The sequence below is a fragment of the Sinohyriopsis cumingii genome, chromosome 2 (genome assembly GCF_028554795.1).
Source record: "Sinohyriopsis cumingii isolate HCF-2022 chromosome 2, ASM2855479v2, whole genome shotgun sequence".
NCBI lineage: Eukaryota > Metazoa > Mollusca > Bivalvia > Unionida > Unionidae > Sinohyriopsis > Sinohyriopsis cumingii.
This window is the reverse complement of record NC_142962.1, coordinates 112,060,309-112,082,248: the sequence shown is the minus strand read 5'-3', so window position 1 is coordinate 112,082,248 and position 21,940 is coordinate 112,060,309. Positions and strand designations below refer to the sequence as shown.

At 33.3% G+C, this 21,940-nt stretch overlaps 2 long non-coding RNA genes across 3 annotated transcripts; both read left to right on the top strand.

Moving 5' to 3' along the window:
- The first annotated feature begins 1,051 nt into the window (after window positions 1–1,051).
- On the top strand, window positions 1,052–12,776 carry LOC149805619 (uncharacterized). Of its 2 annotated transcripts, none has more exons than XR_016414952.1 (4): window positions 1,052–1,076; window positions 10,340–10,587; window positions 11,093–11,211; window positions 12,058–12,776. It is a non-coding gene; the product is annotated as an uncharacterized LOC149805619 (long non-coding RNA). The 2 variants fall into 2 exon arrangements; XR_016414951.1 differs by lacking the exon at window positions 1,052–1,076 and adding an exon at window positions 2,227–3,213.
- Window positions 12,777–15,877: 3,101 nt separating this feature from the next.
- On the top strand, window positions 15,878–20,709 carry LOC149805618 (uncharacterized). Its single transcript, XR_016414950.1, has 2 exons — window positions 15,878–17,431; window positions 20,104–20,709. It is a non-coding gene; the product is annotated as an uncharacterized LOC149805618 (long non-coding RNA).
- The last annotated feature ends 1,231 nt before the right edge of the window (window positions 20,710–21,940 follow it).

Below are 21,940 nucleotides of genomic sequence, written 5' to 3'. Positions count from 1 at the left end.
AGAATAGTGGAGATCATAACAGTATCTCCCGGTGGGTTTAACAAGTCTGCCTTGGCAGAGTACGCAAACGTGACAGGAGCTTGGTATGTCAACATTACCTGGACGCCTTCTACTACTGACGAAAACAAGATGCACATATTATGTTTTAAGGCTACGGACGAAATTGGGTATATATCTATATGTATGTATGTATGTATGTATGTATGTATGTATATATATATATATATATATATATATATATATATATATATATATGTGTGTGTGTTTGTGTGTGTGTGTGATATAATTTTGCTCAACCGACAGTACTTGAAACAGTTTATAAAACGCACGTATGTGATTTACATATAACGTATTGCTTCAATTTACTCTGCGATTCATCCAGTTCCTACAACAAATCTTGCATCACACTGTCATCACGTTGAACTAAAATATTTTCGTTACTATGCTAATAATTCTGTTTTATTCTTTTTAATAATTAAATGTTCTTTTACGTTAGTGAGTCTCACTTTAAACATTATCGGCTGGAATGTCTTACGTGTTCCTAAATAAACAAATATGTAGATGAAATTCATTTTACGCATATGAAGAGGTAACATAAGATCTGATATAATTGTCATACTATTGCTTAAAGTTGAGAGCAGGTGCGTGTACTTTCTTAATGGCGATTCAATGTAAATAACTTTGCTTTTTCAGACTTACTAGCCAACAGAGATGCATAAATTGTATTGTGTCATCAAGCAAGTTTATAGATTCATGCATACTTACAGACATACAGAAGCATAACATAATTGGGAAACCCTCTTTTCCAATACATATATCTTAATTCATGGTCATAAGTCTATAAAATACAAGCAGCTGTTCAAAGCATGTCAATTTTTTGTTGTTTGTATATTCTATGCTTTTCATTATAATATGTGAATGTTTTTGCTTTTAATATAATTGGAAGTATAATGCCTGTTATTCTGCTATCATTTGAAACAATTTGCCTAATTGTTTCATTTTCCAAACTTAAATGTCTGCCTATTTATTTTTGAATTTTTTTATTATTTCAGAAATAGAAATTGGCACAGTAGAAGGTAAAATGCATGGCATTGTTGCTACTTCTTTCCGGAACTTGATAATGAATTCCCTTGTGAATAATCTAATACACTCCTTTTATTTACCACCGTGGTTGGGATTGACAGCTGCATTGAATCCGCTTTATATCAAGGGTTTGCTCAGTTCCAACAATTGGATGATCAATAATACCAATTCTTCAGGAAATGTGTGTTTTCAAAAAGTAGTTTGATAGTAACCTGTGTAGGTCTTTCTATGAAGGTTTCACTGGGGTGCCTCAGAATACAGTCGGATGATATAATTTTCATTATACTTCCTCTGGAAATATTTTAGTCCTGCAGTGTTAGGGTTTATGACTAAATAAAGACGGTTTTTCGTGAGGCGTACATCTGGTTACAAGAAGAAATAATTGTAAATAACGTTGTTCAATATTGTTCTTGTAAATTCTTCACATTAAGTTTTCATCAAGTTTCTCACAGAACAAAGGGAGACTCTATTCTTCGCTGGTGACTTTGATTCTTCATTACACTATTTCCTAAATGGCCTCTCCCAGAAAAGGATTTGATTTACAGTAATTTTGTTATGTTTGCTCTGTTGCATCGTAACATTAAGCGTTTTTGTGCGTTTAGACAAATCTCTTTATATACTGACACGAAGTCCTCACGAAATGGAGTAGGATTTTGTAAAGCTCCGTTTGCAAGTGGCGTGCTTAATGATTGATATAGTTATGCAATTGTTGCAGGGAAAATTGTTAAGTGGGTGTTGTTTATTGTTTATACAAGCAGTTGGATATGTGTTTGCAGACTTGGGGTAGATGTCCGAATTGCGACCGCAATACGCTGATTAAGTTTAAATTGTTTTTCAGTGATCACCTTGATAGATTAAAAAACATTTTGCCAAAATATTTGTTTTCATGCAAGCTCACCCACAAATGTGTAACAACGGGGAATCGATAAGCTTGCTGTTTCCTAGGAAATTGATTTATCAGACTGAGAAGAATGCATCATCTTTCGTTCCAAAACGTTGATGATTGCTGTTTATTTTACCTAAATGCCTTCAGTAAGATACATATTGCATGGTTGTTTGGCTTGAATATTAGTGTTAGTGGTCTAATATGTCAGGTTGTGAAGCTATTCAATATCGCCTTTAGTTTACTAATTATATTTTTTTTATGTATGAAGCGAAGTAAGACATTTATTGTTAAATAACCAAACATATATTTCAATATAAGTTATATTATATTGAAAATTGTCTTGCTGTCACAAAGTTATGAGGAAATCATTTTTTAAAAAACAAATTATTGTTTGTCCTGTATTTTCCTGGTCAGTATTCATTTGTGTCTGTGTTTTGATTTACTGAATTTGGATCGTATTTAGGTGTGAAATAGATGTTTAATTCGCTATAGAATGAACATTTAAATTCAATTGGCAGAGGTAAAACGATGAAAATATAAGAAACAAAATCTGCTTGATTATATTAAAATTAATTTTGTCTACCCATGAGAAACGCATGCAGTTATCACAAATATGTACCATTAAATGAGAACACTGACAAATGAATCGCACGATCTCCATTTCACTCTCAGTAATCGAAGTTACGATAGTGAGATAATACAAATGTTTGCCTTAGAAAACCTAACGTGCAAAAATGGTTGCATATCGATCGAAGTAATTCGCCAAATTCTTAACACTAGACATGTGTGATAAGCCCGACGACTTATAGACGACACGATATAAATATCTAGGTCATAGGTAAACAAAGATTATTTTTATAAAAAGTAGTCCATTGTATTATTCCGCATATCATGTCATGTTCAGGAGTCTACTAGAGACACAAAATGAACGTTATAGACATTTCCAGTAAATATTCAGTGTCGGGTAAATATTCGTATCAAAATATATGCGCCCTTCAGATGTTTTCATTGTATTCAACCTGTTTGAGCGAAAGAGAACTTATTTCATTATCCAGTTTTTATAAAAGTGCATTTCTTTTACATAATACAATCTTGTTTATATTTGTATGTATTTTGTAGGAATAACATTTAAGTACGGGGTGGAGACCAAGGACGATAAGATGACCACGAATGATGGGAAGTGTAAATGTGTATCAGAAGCGTTCAAAATCCCGATATTTAATTCGAATCATTCTGATATATATGTAAGTGTATATTATATTTCTTGATGTGATTTTAACAAAGCGAGGCAAAGGGTTTTGCCTTAAAAGTCCAAATTTGTCCTGATAGTCTTCGCTGCCAAGGCAGGCAATGAACTACTACGTAGCACAATATTCCGTACAAGCCGTGTCATTTACGGTGCCAGAATGCCCTATCGTTGATGTATTATTGTACATACATACCGTTGGCAACACAATAACAGACCAGTATTTCGTCAGTGTAATAAGATATACTATTGACTTTAGAAGAACCTGTTAAAGCTGATCACGTATTGTTATTGTGCTATTAGAGTTACAAAACTACCCCATTGCGACACGTTTATTTAAAAATATTCTTGACGTGAGACCAATGATCTATCATTGTGTCCTTATTATAAATATTGATGATGACCTGCTAATAATGCATTAACGTTGTGCCTGCGTTACTAAAGAAGTACCAAGCAATAGGAAAAGATATAAAAGAATGCCAGTGTTGGGCCACTATGTGCATAATATCTTGTAATAAATGTACAAGTGTATCACCATCTACGGATAATTATTTTATCATAAACAAATTGAAAGAAAGATGAATAATGAGATAACATGTAGTTGTTAGATTTAATAACATGTGGTAATCATACTATTTGTAAGGTCCAAAAGTATCAGAAAGACAACTTTCCGAATGTGGTCGAGAAATTGATCCACCAAAATTCATTTTTGCCTAAAGAAGAAATTGTTAATGCTGGTAAAGCATTTTCATTTTAAAGAGTGTAATAACATTTTACTAATGCGTATTTAAAACAAATAAGTTAATGTTTTTGTACCCAAGAAACCTTTTTATTCATATGTTGCTTCAAATGGAGTCTGACTAGAGCGTATCTACTATTTTCCTAATCAGGAGCCATGAGTCATGGGGTCCACCTTATATATATATATATATATATATATATATATATATATATATATATATAGAGAGAGAGAGAGAGAGAGAGAGAGAGAGAGAGAGAGAGAGATTAGGGTCAATAATCATAACTGGATATTTATCGATGTTTACATTTTACCTAACAACTAAAAACATTATGTCAACTTAGATTAGATACAATTTACACATCATTAAATACTATGCTAACTGAGTCCTCAAGATTCCAATTTACTTCATTTCTGTCACGATATTAGCTGGTTGTTTATCAACAAAGCATTCACAGAGGAATAGCGCAAAGGTTTCGTACCTTAGCCTCTTCATTTCAACTGAATACATGGATAGATCTTTGCTAACCAAGATTCGTCTACTCTTTATATAGTAGAGTAGGGTAGAATGTCAGAGCGGGTCATGTCAGACATATAAGGAGCGTCTTTTCATCGTTATAAATTACTGGATGATGCTATTTAAACTAGACTTTATTTTTCTAGCAAATTGCTAGCTTATGGTACGTGTTGTTTATAACATTTTGTTGTTGTTGTTATTGTTTCTGCGCATTTCAATCTCTCAAAAGTAACATCCTGTCCATTTTTAGTGAGATTCCTTGCTGAACATATGACCCTGACCTTGAATAACAGACGATAACCCTTGTTGGAGCAGAAAGCTGTAATTTCTCAAGTTTGGCTTATAAAACGGGTTATATTGAAATATAGTTTCATGGGCAAAACGGCTGAGCGTTGGAAGGCAGTAATAATTGTGCAGACACATGTTTTAAGCTTCCAATGGGCGATTTTAATCAGGGTTTGCACATTTGGCCAGAAATCACAGAGCTGGTTGGGTGGGGCTTGTTATTATTATGGTGTAAGACGTTGGAATATATAATGAATCATTTAAAAATACCTCGTAAATGGGAAACAAACCTAGTACAAACAAATGTCTAACACACACACACACACATATATAAAGAGAGAGAGAGAGAGAGAGAGGGAGAGAGGGAGGGGAAGTACAGTCGTGAACTTCAGTTAGCATGTAACTTATTTGCAATTTGCATTGTCTTACATTGATAAATTGATTTTATCATTTATTTTTAATATACTATACATATGCTTAGAGGAGGTTCAGTGATATTTACAACGTTAGCAGATTTCGTTTTAATTATTAACGTATGTGGTTTTAGGTGCTTATATATGCAGACTGTCGTCATCATTTTCGTACGCAACATACACATAAAGCGACCATTTATTAGCTGCATGAATTCAAATTACTGAGAAAGAATCTGAAATATTTTGTGCACAAGCCCTTGAAGATACCGTTCCATGTAATACGTAACGGATGACCAAATCGGGCCAAGAAGGGATCGAATCGCAATGAAAATGTTGTTAGACGCTGAGAATAGAAATAGGAAGAAATTAATGTTGGACCATACACATTGTCGAGGAAATATAGTTTTGTAAGCATCTAAAGCAGATGTAACACACACACACACACACACACACACACACACACACATATATATATGTATATATATATATATATATATATATATATATATATATATATATATATATATATATATATATATATATATATATATATATATATAAAGCATGGATGCCTCCATGGCAATAGTGCATCCGTTATGATTAATAACTATCTTCTGAATTTCGTTCATACACACCCATTGTAACCCGTTTGATTTGAATGGATTCTTCAGGCTTGTACACATATATTGTTACCCGTTTGATTTGAATGGATTCTTCAGGCTCGTACACACCCATTGTAACCCGTTTGATCTGATTGTAATTAAATGGATACTTCAGGCTCGTACACACCCATTGTGAGCCAATTGATTTGATTGTAATTGAATGGATTCTTCAGGCTCGTACACACCCATTGTAACCCCTTTGATTTGAATGCAAATGAATATATTCTCCAGGCTGGTACACACCCACTGCAACCCATTTGATTTGATTGTAATTAAATGGATTCTTCAGCCTCGTACAAACCAATTGTAACCCCTTTGATTTGATTTTAATTGAATGGATTCTTCAGGCTTGTGTATGTTTGAGTTTTTTGCTAAATATTTTGCTTTTGACAAAGATGTCGATACGGAAGAAAATGCTAAGGATATCGTTTTGTTGCTGGTATTGTTTTGCTATAATCCTGTATGTCTACGTTTTATAAGTTTTAATAGACATCCATTACATACACATACGTACATTGGTACTCTCATTGCTTCTCATGTATTCGTCCACGCTTGCATATTGCATATATACTGTGGTGAGCGTTGGCAGTTTTTATAGACATATATATGCTCATCACACTTATGTCGTGTTACCGTCATACATTGACATATTTTGAAGCGTTATTAATTTTCCTTCTGTTATTCACTGTGTATAATATACATGATAGTGCACGTGTTTTCATATTGTCCTACATTTTTCCATGACTCGCCTGAAAGGTGGCAGGTATGACTTAAATGATATCAATATCTAAATGACCGAGATTCTACGTTAATAGCCTTGACAAACATTAGAAAGCATTACCTTGAAAGTTGCATGGATGAACTTTATTATCATGACGCGAAGAACTGCGTGTCGTTTTTATGTTGTAATTATCTGATTCAAAACTTGCTTACCTCGAGAGTTTTGATACCATTTGTTGAAGACCGGTGTGATAACCATGAACCCAATTCATACTGATAGTGTTAATTGTTAAAGCACTTGAGAAAAACGAAACACAAAGAAACAAAAAACGTTAAACAAAAAGGCAAGACAGAAGTACATACCTAAAACAATCCAACATCACATACTACAAGATAGTCTCAAACTAACTTTACCACATTTCGGACCGATTGACCCTGTTCCTAAAACAACACTAACAACATCATCAATAGACACAAAAACTGAAAACTAACATATGAAATGAAACTAAAAAATATGACATTCACAAAAAAACACCAAGTACAATAAGAATCGTGAATTGCGAAAATAAAGCTTTGTCCATTCCAGCTTGAATGAAAATGATTGCTTTGAACAACTTACCTTCATTTAGTCAATTTTAATTGCATTAACTTTTCGTCAAATAATAAGTAATTAATTTAAGTTTTCCATATCTCCCGTAACCTGTCTGGTCGTAAGTGCGCCAGGGATGACTCTCTCTCCATTCTGCCATTCTCTCCTTTGCTCTTTTGGACTTTGTACAGACCATGCCTGTCCACTGGTTGATGTTATCTTCTCATCTCATCTTCTCTCTGCCTCGCTTTATATTTCCTCACATTGTACCCTGTAGGATTGTCATTGACAGGTCTGATGAGTGACAGACGTGACCACACCATCAGTTTGCGTTTCTTTATGCTGGCGAGCAGTAGTTCATATGGTAAATTTGAACCTTGAATTTTATATGGCCACCGTCTCATTAGAGACGTGGTCTATGATTTTCAGGATCATTTGATAGCATCTCTTCTTTAAGAAACGAAATCTTCCCTTTAGTTCTACTGTCCGGGTTCATGTTTGAGATGCATTCTGGAATAAGGAAATTACGTGGCTGCGCATAAGTTTGATATGGGACCAAAGTGTGATGTTGCTGTCCTTCAAAATATACTTCATTCTAGCTAGTGTGGTTGTTGTCTGAACATACATGAAAGAACGTCAGATTCTGAATCTTCGTCAGATTTCATAGTCATCACACTTCGTCACTATGTCATGGTAGCTTCGTATATCAGCTCATGGGCTGCTTCGTGTTCTGGTAATGTAAGAGCTAAGCCAGAAGTCCTTCTTCACCAAGATGAAATCAAACTGTTTATGATTGTTTCCGTCTGGACTGTATCAACTCCACCTTCTAGATAATTCTTGTTGGGGCTAAGGTTGTTTGATATCATTAGGTTATTATAAATGGCGAACTCTAGAAGCTTGTGTCCTTGTTCATTGGTCTGCTCATTACTGTATGGACCATATGTTACATGCTGTGATCTTCTTCTCCTACCTTGGCTTTCCAGTCCGTTTGAATAACTAGAATATACTATTGGATATCTGGTCAAGGAGAGTTGGAAGGCGGCAGTAGAACGCATCCACTTATTCATGGTTATGTGTTGGTTGCAAAAAACAGTTATGATGATGATGTTAGATGGCGACATCCTTATGCGGATGTTATGTTAGATCTTTTAATTCTTTTCATAGGTAGAAATTCTTGTTGAGGCGGATATGTCTTAAATATTTGAATGTAAAGTTTATCTTCCCCACTGATTGTCCAGTCGAAGGAAGTTCTCAAAGCTTATCGACAAAAGACGTAGCTCTTTGTGTCATTTCTTTTCATCTCAGGCTGGCTAGGCCAGAATTCGAACATGGGACCTATTGCATACGACTTCAACGCTCTACTCACTAGGCTACCGTGTGTGCCTTGGTTTGAACATATTCATATATACAGTGTCATGAAAGTACAGATGAAAGTACATATGTCGGCTTGATTCACTTTTATTCGATTGTTATATTCCCATACGTTTGTCAGTGCCTTACTCAGTCTAGATCTTCTGGTTTAACTTCTCTCTTGTTTGTAAAAATGCATTCAAAAAATGCACCTGGGGACAAATAAGGAATGCCATTAATTTGGAATGCAAAGAGTGGACATTCGAGTACAAAATGATTTAAGATGAAAGATTTATGTCGTTATATTATAATTAATATATTTTGTGTTCTTGACCATTTTCTTTAATTGAAGGCATAATTGTATTGAAGTACCTTTTCATATCTTTGTTTTTAAAAGTTGTACATAGGTATTTGTCTTTTTTTTATAACTTAGAACATTCTAGATGTGAAGTTGTCTCCACATCCTGGTCATTTGCCTGTGTCTTAATCTTATGTATTTTTTTGTTTTTATATAATGTTATATTAAGCAATATTATTTGTTACTATTCTAAGATCATACCATGGAATCATATTCAGTTTTGTTTTAACATAATTTCATAGGAATAGCTAATTAAAAATCATAACAAAACTTTGATGTTATGAAAAGAAATTTTTTTATTATTGTACATTCATTCAAAGACATTCAAGATTATGCCATTGTTATGCATCTAAACTGTAGGCTCATCAGCCCATTAAAGACTATTTATACATCATAATTTTTAATATCCAAACTGACTCAGGACACTCTATAATTTAGGGCTGGTGATATACCTTTAGGAAGTTTGGGATATTTAATTAACCTTAATGTAAATTCCTCTTAAATGCTTATGTGTAACGTAAGTAAGCATGTCTATTTAATGATATTACTAAACTTGTTGTTAAGCTTCTTTACAAAACCTAGTTTAAAACAATAAAGTTGTAAGCCTCAGTGACTAGGTATTTTCAATGTATAGAATTTATAATGAATGGCTTGCGCATAAGGCAGGAATTAAGAAATTACCTGTAGATAAAGTGTTAAAAAATGACAATCATCATTCAGTAGTAAAATTATTTACTATGATAGCAGGAATGTAGTTGACATATTTAGGAAAACTCTAATACCTCTAATTTGTTGCAATACTTTTTAAAAGTATTTGTTTTCGTGATAAGATATTGCCTCTAAATTTTACTATATGGTGTATTTATGTATCTCACCTGGGTTCTAATTGTTTGCTATAATAAGCGATTTTGAGCTTCGCATCTGGAGCGTAGTGGTACAAACAAACCAAGGCGTTTGCAGTGTACGTATAAGAAAATTATATGCTGAACGATTTGATGCTCTTGAAGGCCTTACCAGCGGCCTTTAAGCATACGTTTTTGATGAAGCATGCATAGCCGAAATGGTATAGAGGTTGGCGTACTCAGTCGTTGGGTTCGAATACCGGACAGTTCGGGCCCAAGTTGGGACCTCTCTAAAATAAGAAATTGAAAATTCACTAACCTATAATTTCTTTGTTCTCTCTCTCTTTCTCTCCATCTCCCTTTCTCCCTCTCTTTCTGTCTGTCTGTCTGTCTGTCTCTGTCTGTATGTCTGTCTCTGTCTGTATGTCTGTCTGTCTGTCTCTCTCTGTCTCTCTGTCTCTCTCTCTCTCTCTCTCTCTATATATATATATATATACATATATATATATATATATATATATATATATATATATATATATATATATATATATATATATATATATATATATATGTGTGTGTGTGTGTGTGTGTGGATGTGTATGTGCGTGTACGGTAAACAGACTTCCTAATGTGCCTCTCTTTTTAATAGCTTGTGATGCATTTCACTACGGATCTAATTGTTCCCTTTCGTGCAACTGTGGTATTGGTGCGCTGAGGTGCGATCCTATCAACGGATGTCTTGTAAGACAGGATGGAATGGAACAAATTGTGGTAATGATATAGATGAATGCGACTCTGGTCCTTGCAGGGGTACGAACAACAGATGTATCAACACGATGGGATCGTATGCTTGTGAATGCGTGCAAGGTTATATGAATATTGCTGGAATTTGTCAAGGTTTGTATCCGTGTTTTAAATTCGCCTGATATATCTGTATTCCAATATATACTTTTAAAGACGCAGAAATGATGTAACGAAACAGTTTTAGCAAAACGTACCTTTACATAATTATATAGTAGTTTGGAAAGATTTATAACGTGATGTGACAAAAATGTTGCTTACTAGAAACACATACTTATAAAGAAGTTTGTAACAAATTAACAAATTATGATACATTAATAAGGATTACAATAAATCATTTACAAATTATCATTAAGCATGCTAAAAATAAATGTATTAATCTTGAAAGTTTCAGTTAAGTAAAATGGAGATTACCAAGAAATATTATAAAAGGATACAGGCTACGACGAATATGGATCATTGGGAAGTTTAACTTCCGTTGGGTTTGCATCGCATTGCTGTTGCTGCGTCGGTTTGAATTTGCCAAAACATGCACACATTTGGTGCAGCTATAATACATACTATTCATGAATTGTAAAAATACCATTATTATACGATGCAGATGTTGATGAGTGCGATGACCCAAGGCTGAATAGGTGTGATCAAATCTGCAAGAACTCTCCAGGAGACTACCATTGCTCATGCCATGAAGGATTCAGCTTAAACGGACAAAGTGTCTCGGTAATTAAAACTGATATTGCTCGTAGTCTGATTTCTCCAAGGAAAGAGAATATCAACCATTAAAATTATATATATATATATATATATATATATATATATATATATATATATATATATATATATATATATATATATATATATATATATATACATGAATGGCATCACAAGGCTCCGCTTCGGATGCGGGATGTCGTGGGCTCGAGCGTAAGAGCGGAGTCATACCAAAGACCTATAAAGCTGGTATTAACAGCTGCCTCGCTCGGCACACAACATTAATAGGTTAGTGTTAGGGCTGGTCGGTCTGGTGTCAGGATAATTTGAAACCGGGTGGCACATCATGCTATATGTCTCAGGCATCATGCCCGTAAGCTAGACATTACTATAAACTGTCACACTGCAGACATCGCGGCGATATGACTGAAAAAATATTAAAGCTACTTTAAAAATCCAAACCACACACACACACACACATATACACAAACCTATGAATTGCGTCACAATTGATCTGTGCTTAAACATATATTTCTCTTTTTGTATGTCTATTACTACGCCTAGCTTCAGATTTGTACTTACGTGTAACTAAAGTAGTTTCTAATTTTTAAACATTTTAGCATCTTTTCAAAAGCGGGTGTATTATGGTTACAATTGTTTATATGTGCATGACTATATTACCAAGATTATATAAGTAGACAAAAATGATCTCCATATGTTTGGACATGTTGGCCTGCTTTAGTATGTCGGGGTCTTTCACTTAGTTACGGTTTTACTTGATGTTTAATTTCCCATTTTGAAAATATGTTCATTTCTAGGAAACATATTTCTAGGCGTGCCTCTATTGTTTCATAGCGTGCGATGCATTTCACTACGGATCAAATTGTTCCATGTCTTGCAACTGTAGAACTGGTGCTGTGGGCTGTGATCCTATCAAAGGTTGTCTATGTAAAACCGGATGGAATGGAACAAAATGTGATAACGACATAGATGAATGCGCTTCTCGTCCTTGTACCGGTGCTAACAGCACATGCATCAACACGAAGGGATCCTATGCATGTAGATGCGTTCAGTGTTACACGAATATTGGTGGCGTTTGTCAAGGTTTGTATTCGTCAAAATTATTGTTTATTAGAAACCCATCTATGCAACACTACGATGGTAATTTATTAGGATTTGTTATATGTCCACATATTAAGAATCATTATCATCAAGCTTGTTTTTGTTGTTCGTAGATCAGCATGTTATTAAGTAACAACACATTCAATGATGCAGTGAAGTAAGTAGGTGGATACTATTTTAAAATGATAAAGTATATCAAGAACATGGTCATACAGCTGTTTGTAATAAGCCTTATTTATATCGAATACAATGCAGAAATTGACGAATTTAGCGATCGAAACTGAATACGTGTGATCAAATCTGCAACAACACTGGGTAAGGCTACAGTTGCTCATGCCATGAAGGATTCCTCTTAAACGGGACAAAGTGTTTTAGGAATTTAGTTGACTTCGTTTAGTAACAAAAATATTACCTGTTAAATTTATTTTCTGGAACCGGTTTCAGACTAAATAAATTATTTAATTTTGCTGCATGAATATTCCATGAAACTTCTTTTGGATATATATATATATATATATATATATATATATATATATATATATATATATATATATTAGCTTATAATTGATTTGTCCATGATACCACATATATACTATACATATATGTTGTTTGTATCAAATGCAAAAAAATATGTTGGCATTTCTGGTGGAGTCAGTATTGACTACAGTCAACTGTTTACTGACGCGATGCTACTCAACACCGCAATACCCCCAAAGTCGCACAAAGACGGCGAAAGACTGGGCATTGACTTGAAGAGACACACAAATACACGGCAAGGACCGCGCTTAGACATTTAAAATAGTTATTGTTGATATGAAATTTATAGAAATAGATATATAAGCATTTTAATTGTTTGCTTGTTCTAAGTGTCGATCGTTCTTTTCTTTAAAGGTATATTTGAAGCCAACATTGTAATGAATTATGTTAAATATTCTATACTGCATTTTCTCTTATTATTTGAATTTATCATTACATGCTAATTAAAAACTGATGCAACAAATTCATCGTGAGTATTGTGTCAAGTCTATGGTGTTATATTAGGTAGCATAAAAGAGCTCAAAAACCGTGAGGTTTGTTAAAATTGAACGAATAACTTATTTCCATGGAATAAAAGTGAAACTATGAAATGCACTTCTAGTGCTGTGAATTTAAATCCCTAATTGACCAAAACATTCTGTCAAAAGTCCACATGTATGAAGTTCCAAATGAAATCCAGTGGTATTAGATATAATTCTGTTTTTGCATGTTGATGTGCCTGTAGTTTCAATTGAGTTAAGGTACCAAAGAGCTGGAATATGGCCACCTGTTCAATATATTTTAATGTTTCACAGTATTATAATCCCAAATGACTGAATTTACTATATTTCCTTAGTCTTAGAAGTGATATTGAGCATACTGTAATTCCAGTGAATAATTCAAAAAATAAAGTAAAAGCTGAATACAGCAATAATACTTATTGCGCTTCGGATGTTAAGCAGGAATACAACTACATGTGATTACGGTATGATCTCGGAGAAGAAATAGTTAAGGCAAAGACACTAAATACAGCGTAAATAGTTACAGTATTGGAAACTATCTATAGCTGATATATGATGTATTGGAATAAATATATAAGAATTTGAAAATGCATGCTTGTCACCATGTTGATCGTTTTTTATTTAATATATATCTGATCCAATTAACATAACTGCAGTACGAGGACAGAGAGATTTTGAAACTTGAAATACTAGAAAAGATTCACTGCTGATACGGTATATGGTAGTGAAATGCTATTGTATCGATTAACGCGCGTGAGCGCATGTTACAGTCACTAATACCTGAGTAGACACGCGCTATCTTCACCTGAGCATTAGGGCAGTATAAAGACAGTTTCAAAATGTTGATTGTACAAGATGTACGTTTATTCACCGGTGATTAGGATCTTCCCTTCATTTTTAACGCATTCTCAGAAGTCAACGTTATGGTGTAACACAGCAAAACTTAGCTTTTAGAAATGACTTATTTTACTTAATAGCTATTCGTACTTATGAATGGAGATTTAGATAAATATAATTATTTATACTAAAATTGCATTGGAGGTAGAGGCTGTATTCCAGTTCTATTGCAATCAATATTCGACGTTGTACTGTCTTAACACGAAGAATAGTATTGCAGGCTGATAAAAACGGTATTGACATCTTAAAGGCTATAGCAATTAGAGAAATAAAAACTCTTTATTATTCATTGACTGTAAAGCATATAATATTCATGGAATGTGGTATTGTTGACTTGGCCCTTAAACCTGTTCTGGTGACAGGTGACTGTAATTGTCTTTTTATCATGCCTTAGCCACGAACACATCGCAGAAGAACTAAATATGCGCACGTGCAAGTGCATACAATGGTTTTAAGTAAGTATTAATAAAGGAAACACACTACTCAAAGGACATTCTACCGTGTTCGCCTAGTTTTGAAGAACCTGGTATTTATGTATGTGAGACGTCTTGTGGATTTCTTATTTTGAATCTCAAATGAGAGAAGAGAGAATTTAACACGCGCGTAAGCGTTGTATTTCTACGGCTTTATTTTGACAGGTGGCAAATCTAAAACTATCAACATAAACATATATCATATATTTTTTATCTTACATTTTTTAAGATAAATAGTTTCTATTATATACCTTTAGATTCAATATTCGATATTTACCAGTATTTTCAGTATAGAACGTCCATATGATTTATTGGTCGTGTCTTCGTGTGTTGTTGCGCATATTTGCTGTGTACTCTATTAAACTATCAACAAATAGGTTATATACATATTCGTTATGGTTAGTTAGATAACATTTTAATATTATACAAAATCTCTTTTATAACGGTTTTGCAGTAGTTGCATATAGTTGCGACTTGAAATTGCAACTTCCCGCTACGACGCTATTGGTTTCTATAAATTAATTGGAGCAATTTGAGTTTCAAATTGATCCAGTCCAATTTCTTTTTCTGCCACACTAAACTGATGTACAAATATTTTATCATCTACACATGTAAAGCAGAAGCGTTTTCAACGAACGTTTGATGTTTCGTCTTAAAAGATATAATCAAGTAAGGAGAAAACAAAACACATACTATTTTTAAAGGAAATGAACAGTATGAAGTTTATCTTCTTCTATGGTTGGATGGCACAGTTGTTGTTGGACTCCCTTGAATTGCCAAACTATTTTTACATTTTATGTCTTCATAACGCACTGCTCCAATCAATTATGAAACCTCCTTTCGTGCAACTGTGGAACTGGTACAGTGAGGTGCGATTGTATTAAAGGTTGCCTGTGCAAGACAGGATGGAATGGAATAAAATGTGATAACGACATAGATGAGTGCACTTCTCGTCCGTGCACAGGTCCTAACAACATATGCATCAACACCAACGGATCCTATTCTTGCGACTACGTGCTGGGTTATACAAATATTACTGGCGTTTGTCAAGGTTGTAACCCTCTTACAAATGGTCCATTTAGTTTCCAAAATACTCTTTCTGTGATGTACAAATGATGTGTTCTCTATTGGAAACATAAGAGTACCATACTTATAAAGCAGTGTATTCACAAATTATTAAAGAATGTAATAAAGTAGAAGTTAAAGAAAAATGAGGATAATAAAATAATTGATTGAACCCCTTTAAGATGCATTCAAGTACAAAGGTGAAAAGCAAATAGTTTTATAAAAGGATAAAGTCTAACACGAAATTGGTCACTGGGAAGTATACGTTGTATGGAGTGTAGAAGGCACAAGTGAAGTTTCTCCAGGCTTAATTCATCAAAATACATGTACATTTCGTGTCGTTATAATGCATCCGTTTTCATTCGCTTTATTCAATTATTAACGGTTATTTTGATAATATAATGATGCTCATTTTATATCAAACAACATGCAGATATTGATGAGTGCAACTACCCCGGAATGAACCAATGTGGTCAAATTTATTATAGATCAGTATATCTTTACTGCTTTATTTCAATGAATATATTTTAATAGTCATATCTCCTTCTGTCCTGAACAGAATTGTTTGCATTGCATAGCACACGGTTTTCAATATAGATAAGATTTTACATGTCGGATATTTATCTATTGTGAAAAGAAAAAATGAAATACAAGAAAAACACATTTCTGAGTGTGCCTGTATTATTTCATAGAGTGTGATTCATTTGACTACGGATCAAATTGTTCCTTTTTGTGCAACTGTGGAGTTGGTGCTGTGAGGTGCGATTGTATATTTATCCATTCGAAAAAAACAAAATTCGATAAAACACATTTCTAAGTGTGCCTATATTGTTTGATAGAGTGCGATGCATCTCGCTACGGATCTAATTGTTCCCTTTCGTGCAATTGTGGAATTGGTGCAGTGAGGTGCGATCGTATAAAAGGTTGCCTGTGTAAGACAGGATGGAATGGAACAAAATGTGATAACGACATAGATGAGTGCGCTTCTCGTTCTTGCACAGATCCGAACAGCAGATGCATCAACACCAACGGATCCTACTCTTGCGACTGAGTGCTGGGTTATACAAATATTACTGGCGTTTGTCAAGGTTGTATCCCTCTTACAAATGCTCCATTTAGTTTCCAAATTACAGTTCCATTGTGTTTAAATGATGTGACACAAATGTTCTCTATTGGAAACATAACAGTACCATACTTATAAAGCGGTGTGTTTACAAATTATTAAAGAACGTAATAAAGTATAAGTGAATGAAATATATGGATACTAAATTAATTGATTTAACCCGTTTAACGTGTATTCAAGTTCAAAGCATAAAGTCTTACACGAAATTGGTCACTGGGAAGTACACATTTTATGGAGTTGGAAGGCACAAGTCAAGTTTCTCCTGGCTTAATTCATCAAAATATATGTACATTTCACGTCTTTATGATACATCCGTTTCATACGTTTTATACAATTATTAGCGGTTATTTTGAACATATAATAATAATCATTCGATATCAAACAACATACAGGTATTGATGAGTGCAGCTACCCCGGAAGGAACCAATGTGAGCAAATTTGTCAGAACGCTGCAGGAAGTTACAGTTGCTCATGCCACGAAGGATTCATCCTAAACGGGACGAGGTGTCTTGGTAATTAAAATGATACTGCTCATAGTTAGATTTTGTTTACGACCTGCTATGTGACAGTACTATATAAAAAAGTACTTTGGCAATATATGCCATGCATTCTCAAATTAATCGAGATTATAATAAATTATATTATAAGCTTATAATGCTAAATTAATATTGAAATGAACCCTTTAAATATCTCATGAAGTAAGAAGGACAAAAGCAAGAAGTATTATAAATAATATAGTGTATAACGAAACTGATCACTTCGATTTATAAATTCTATGGAAGGCGTGCCTATTGATTTGGCTTGTTGAGTTCGCCGGCATCTATGTACATTGTTTTCGTTATATTGCGTCCATTCTGTTTATTATGCGAAATCAATAACGTTGATCTTGAAAATATAAATATTAATGTTATATCAAATGATATGGAGATATTGATGAGTGCAACGAATCCAAAATGAACAATTGTCTTGTTGATTTAAAAGATAATACTCATTGTTAGATTTTTGTCACTAACGAAACTATCTCCCTTTAAATCTCTCTTTTGTAATCATTTTCAGAATAACCAGAATAATTAGTCTTAATTAAAATTTCATTAGTAATCCAATTAAGTGTTTTGCCCATTTGTCATATATATATATATATATATATATATATATATATATATATATATATATATATATATATATAATTGTGTGTGTGTGTGCTTCCATAACGAATATCACAACTAATTTGTTAAAATCCCAAATTATTAGGTTTCATAAACTTTGTACAAGAGAAAAAGATTTTCAGAGAGCAACAAATACACTGTTCAGAACGCTTCGGGCAAAGGATTTTTCAAAGCGATTTCTGAGAACAGTTAAAACTAGGACAATGCGGGAATTTAATTCATATACACATTCGGAACAGCTGCAGTAAACGTTGAACAACATGACCATTTTTGAAAGAATCAAAAACATCATCTAATCATCTCAATCATCAAATCTACACACTCAAAAAATGTTGTCCTTCAATTCTAGCAACGTTATTTACCAGGTCTTGAGCAAAGGTGTGGAAAATAATTTGTTGGACAGACTAGTCCCACACTGCGAGATCGTTTCTTGATTTGATATTAATAAAAACGAAATCAAATCACTGATCATTCCTTGAAAAATTGCTCAATTATTCCTACTGAATCAATTACAAAAGGAACAGTCTAATCAAAAGAGAAAATTATTGGATTAAAACATTGAAAATTCTAAAACCTTGTTGTCTTAATCTGCCAGAGGGAACTGAAAACTCTTATAATTTATGATAATGTGCAACTCAAAAGTATACCAGTTGGCCAGCACGATTAGCAATACAATGCAATGATCGTACCCAAAAGTGTTCCTGTATTAACTTGTATTAACTTGTGACATGATACTGGAAAGGTAAATACTGATGTGGTATACTAATTTTGAGTAATATAATGAATACGAGTAATTATCTCAAGGCCAGTGATCGTGCAAGCCCAGTGAACTCTTACCCAGTATTTAGTTTTTTCCTTAATCAAGTTTTGTTTTTTGATAATTTTCTTGTTTGGAATCGGTAAGCCCGGGTGCTATAAAGAACACTAGCGTGCAGTCATTCCTATATGCTATAATTAGTCTGTCTGCAGTTTCTTTCGCATGTGTTGTACCCAGCACAACTGCCCTGCCTTTAACATAACTGAATGCCTTTGAGGAGATGAATTGCCTGTTACTTATTGATGTGGTCTTATCAACTTACTATTTTGACGATTTAAATGCCATTTTTCATTAATAGTACATCAGTACTAAATATAGCTATATACACATGATGCAGTCACATGTTCGCATACACTTTAGTATACATATCCCTTTATGCGCTATTCCATATAATCTCAATTGGGTTAAAAAAAAATTACAGCCCTTGCAAACGAATGCTATACGCACGGGGTGGTACTTACAATAAGGATAAATCTGCAATGTTGCATGCTATTTAAAGGGTGATACGCACAGCATATATAATGTGATTTTCAAAGGATTTGCATGCTTATGATATTAGTTTCATACAGCGTGGCGCACGGCTAAAAAATCATGTAGCGTATATCATGTAGCAGCTCTTTTTGCCTTTTATGGATTTAGCTTCGTCAACCTTATATATAATTTTGTCAATTGAGAAAAAATATTCCTACCTTGACAGAAGATGCTGCTTATAATCGATGTAATGGTACCATGAATCAGATTAATTTCAAGTGTTCAACATTATAATTTAGAGCAGTTATGGCTCTTTCCTGACTAAATGTCTTAACTTTGCTTTGCACAACGAATATTGTATTTTAGTCGCTTTACGTATATTTGTCACTGAATAAGGTGGGTTTTTAGCTTTCCACATCATCATATAGATCTACATGGCTCAATAATGTCTATATGATCTCCAATCATGCGCGTTCTCACATTTTGTTAATTAAGGCTAAAGGAAAAGAGAGCGTGCACTTTTATCATAAACCCATCGCTACTAGCTCTCATTTTATTTATATTTTTTTAAATACGCTATTACGGTTAAAGTATCACCAGATTTTGCATTAGTTTTTGCATAACTTCATGCATTTAAACCTTCTTCTTAATGCTTCCACTCAGTATTTTTTGACATTCTGAAAGGGGTGTGATATTTTTAAAGTATCGTATGGTGTTTTTTGTTTTGCAGAACTGGATGCGAACAAATAATCGTGTGTGCATGATACGCTGATATGGAAGTTTACTATACAATTTAATTACTAAGGCAGTTTAAATTAAAACGTCTTTGCCAATTTGCTAATTGTCCAAAATGAATAGGAATGTACGCTTTTTTAAATTCAGTCTTAACAGTTGTTTTGTAATGAAGCTTTTAATTATCATGATTATGTATATGTCACTGCAATCAATGATTTATAATTGTTCGTTTTAATTTATACACATGATAGTTTGTTGCAAAAAGGGTTATAGGGTCATTGTTTCTTGCGGGAATATATGAATAAGGTGTTACATGGTTAAGGGCCTTACAAGAATGTATGCACAAGATTTTATGGAGTTAATGGGCCTTGCACAAATTTACATCTGATTATGTTTTACAATATGTGTTGGTTTGTGTAAAAAGTAAAAGAAGTATTTAGACACTGCAAAGACAATGTTAGCAAAGAAACGTAAATTAATAACACAAGGTAGAAACATTACTCTGATAATTTGCTCCATTATCAAATACTATGTTTATATAGGATATAAAAGATGTTGAAATTGTTATTTTGGTTCCATTTCAAATATATATTAAAACTTATATCATTGACCATGTTTGTTGTATATACATCCCAACACATTTAGTTCAACCTTTCGTTTTTAAACGATTACACATTATATTGAAATGTTTAACATTGCGATCTTCTTGTTAAGGTTTCGTACACATCAACATATTTCTAAGCCATGCACAGATAATGAGGTTGTCAATCGGAAGAAATGAAAAACAAAGGTAATGAAGGAAACTATTCAAACTCAATTGACCATGATTATGATGCAGTGCGCTAAATATTTGATTGTGCTGTATTACGATGAAAACATGGTTTTTAAATGTAAACGTATTTGTTTGAAGATTCCGTCCTTGGTTGCTTTTACTTTCATACCCATTTATTTAGAAACATAAGTAAAGTTAGACAAATAAACTAGAAGTAAAGAGCTGATACAAACATATTATCATATTATCATATAAAGAATCGTTTTAACCGTCTTTTCCAAGTTTAAAAATGAAAAGGACCGTGTTGGTCGAAGAAATATTTTACCACCACATTTGTAACAATTATGAACCTTTATTTAGTGAATCATGTCAGATATATATGTTTTACTTTACAACAAAACGCTTCATTTAGTTTGTGACATTCGAGTTCCGAGTGTTGTTTTAAATGTAGCATGATAAAACGGGGATGGGATTGGAGATTGAACACAGTTTCGTGAATGAGATGTATATTTATAATGGCATTTTAATGATGGCTTAATCGGTCACCATACTTGCGCTCATACCGTCCAACAAGGGATTTAACACATTCATACCAACGGAATTCAAAAACGGATACATTATAATAGCATAGGTCCTAAATGGAAATAATTAGTAAATTAAATCTAATGGGTAATTCAGATAGGATCTACTTCGGGTACTCAAAAACAGTACTGTCTCTACTCTCTCTCTCTCTCTCTCTCTCTCTCTCTCTCTCTCTCTATATATATATATATATATATATATATATATATATACATGCACACACACACACACACACACTATATATATATATATATATATATATATATATATATATATATATATATATATATATATATAAATATATATATATATATATATATATATATATATATATATATATATATATATATATATATATATATATATATATAGAGAGAGAGAGAGAGAGAGAGAGAGAGATTGTCAACCCCATATGAATGTGTATTGTTTCTTAACAAATATGATTGACATACATCTGCCACCATTTATGACAAATATT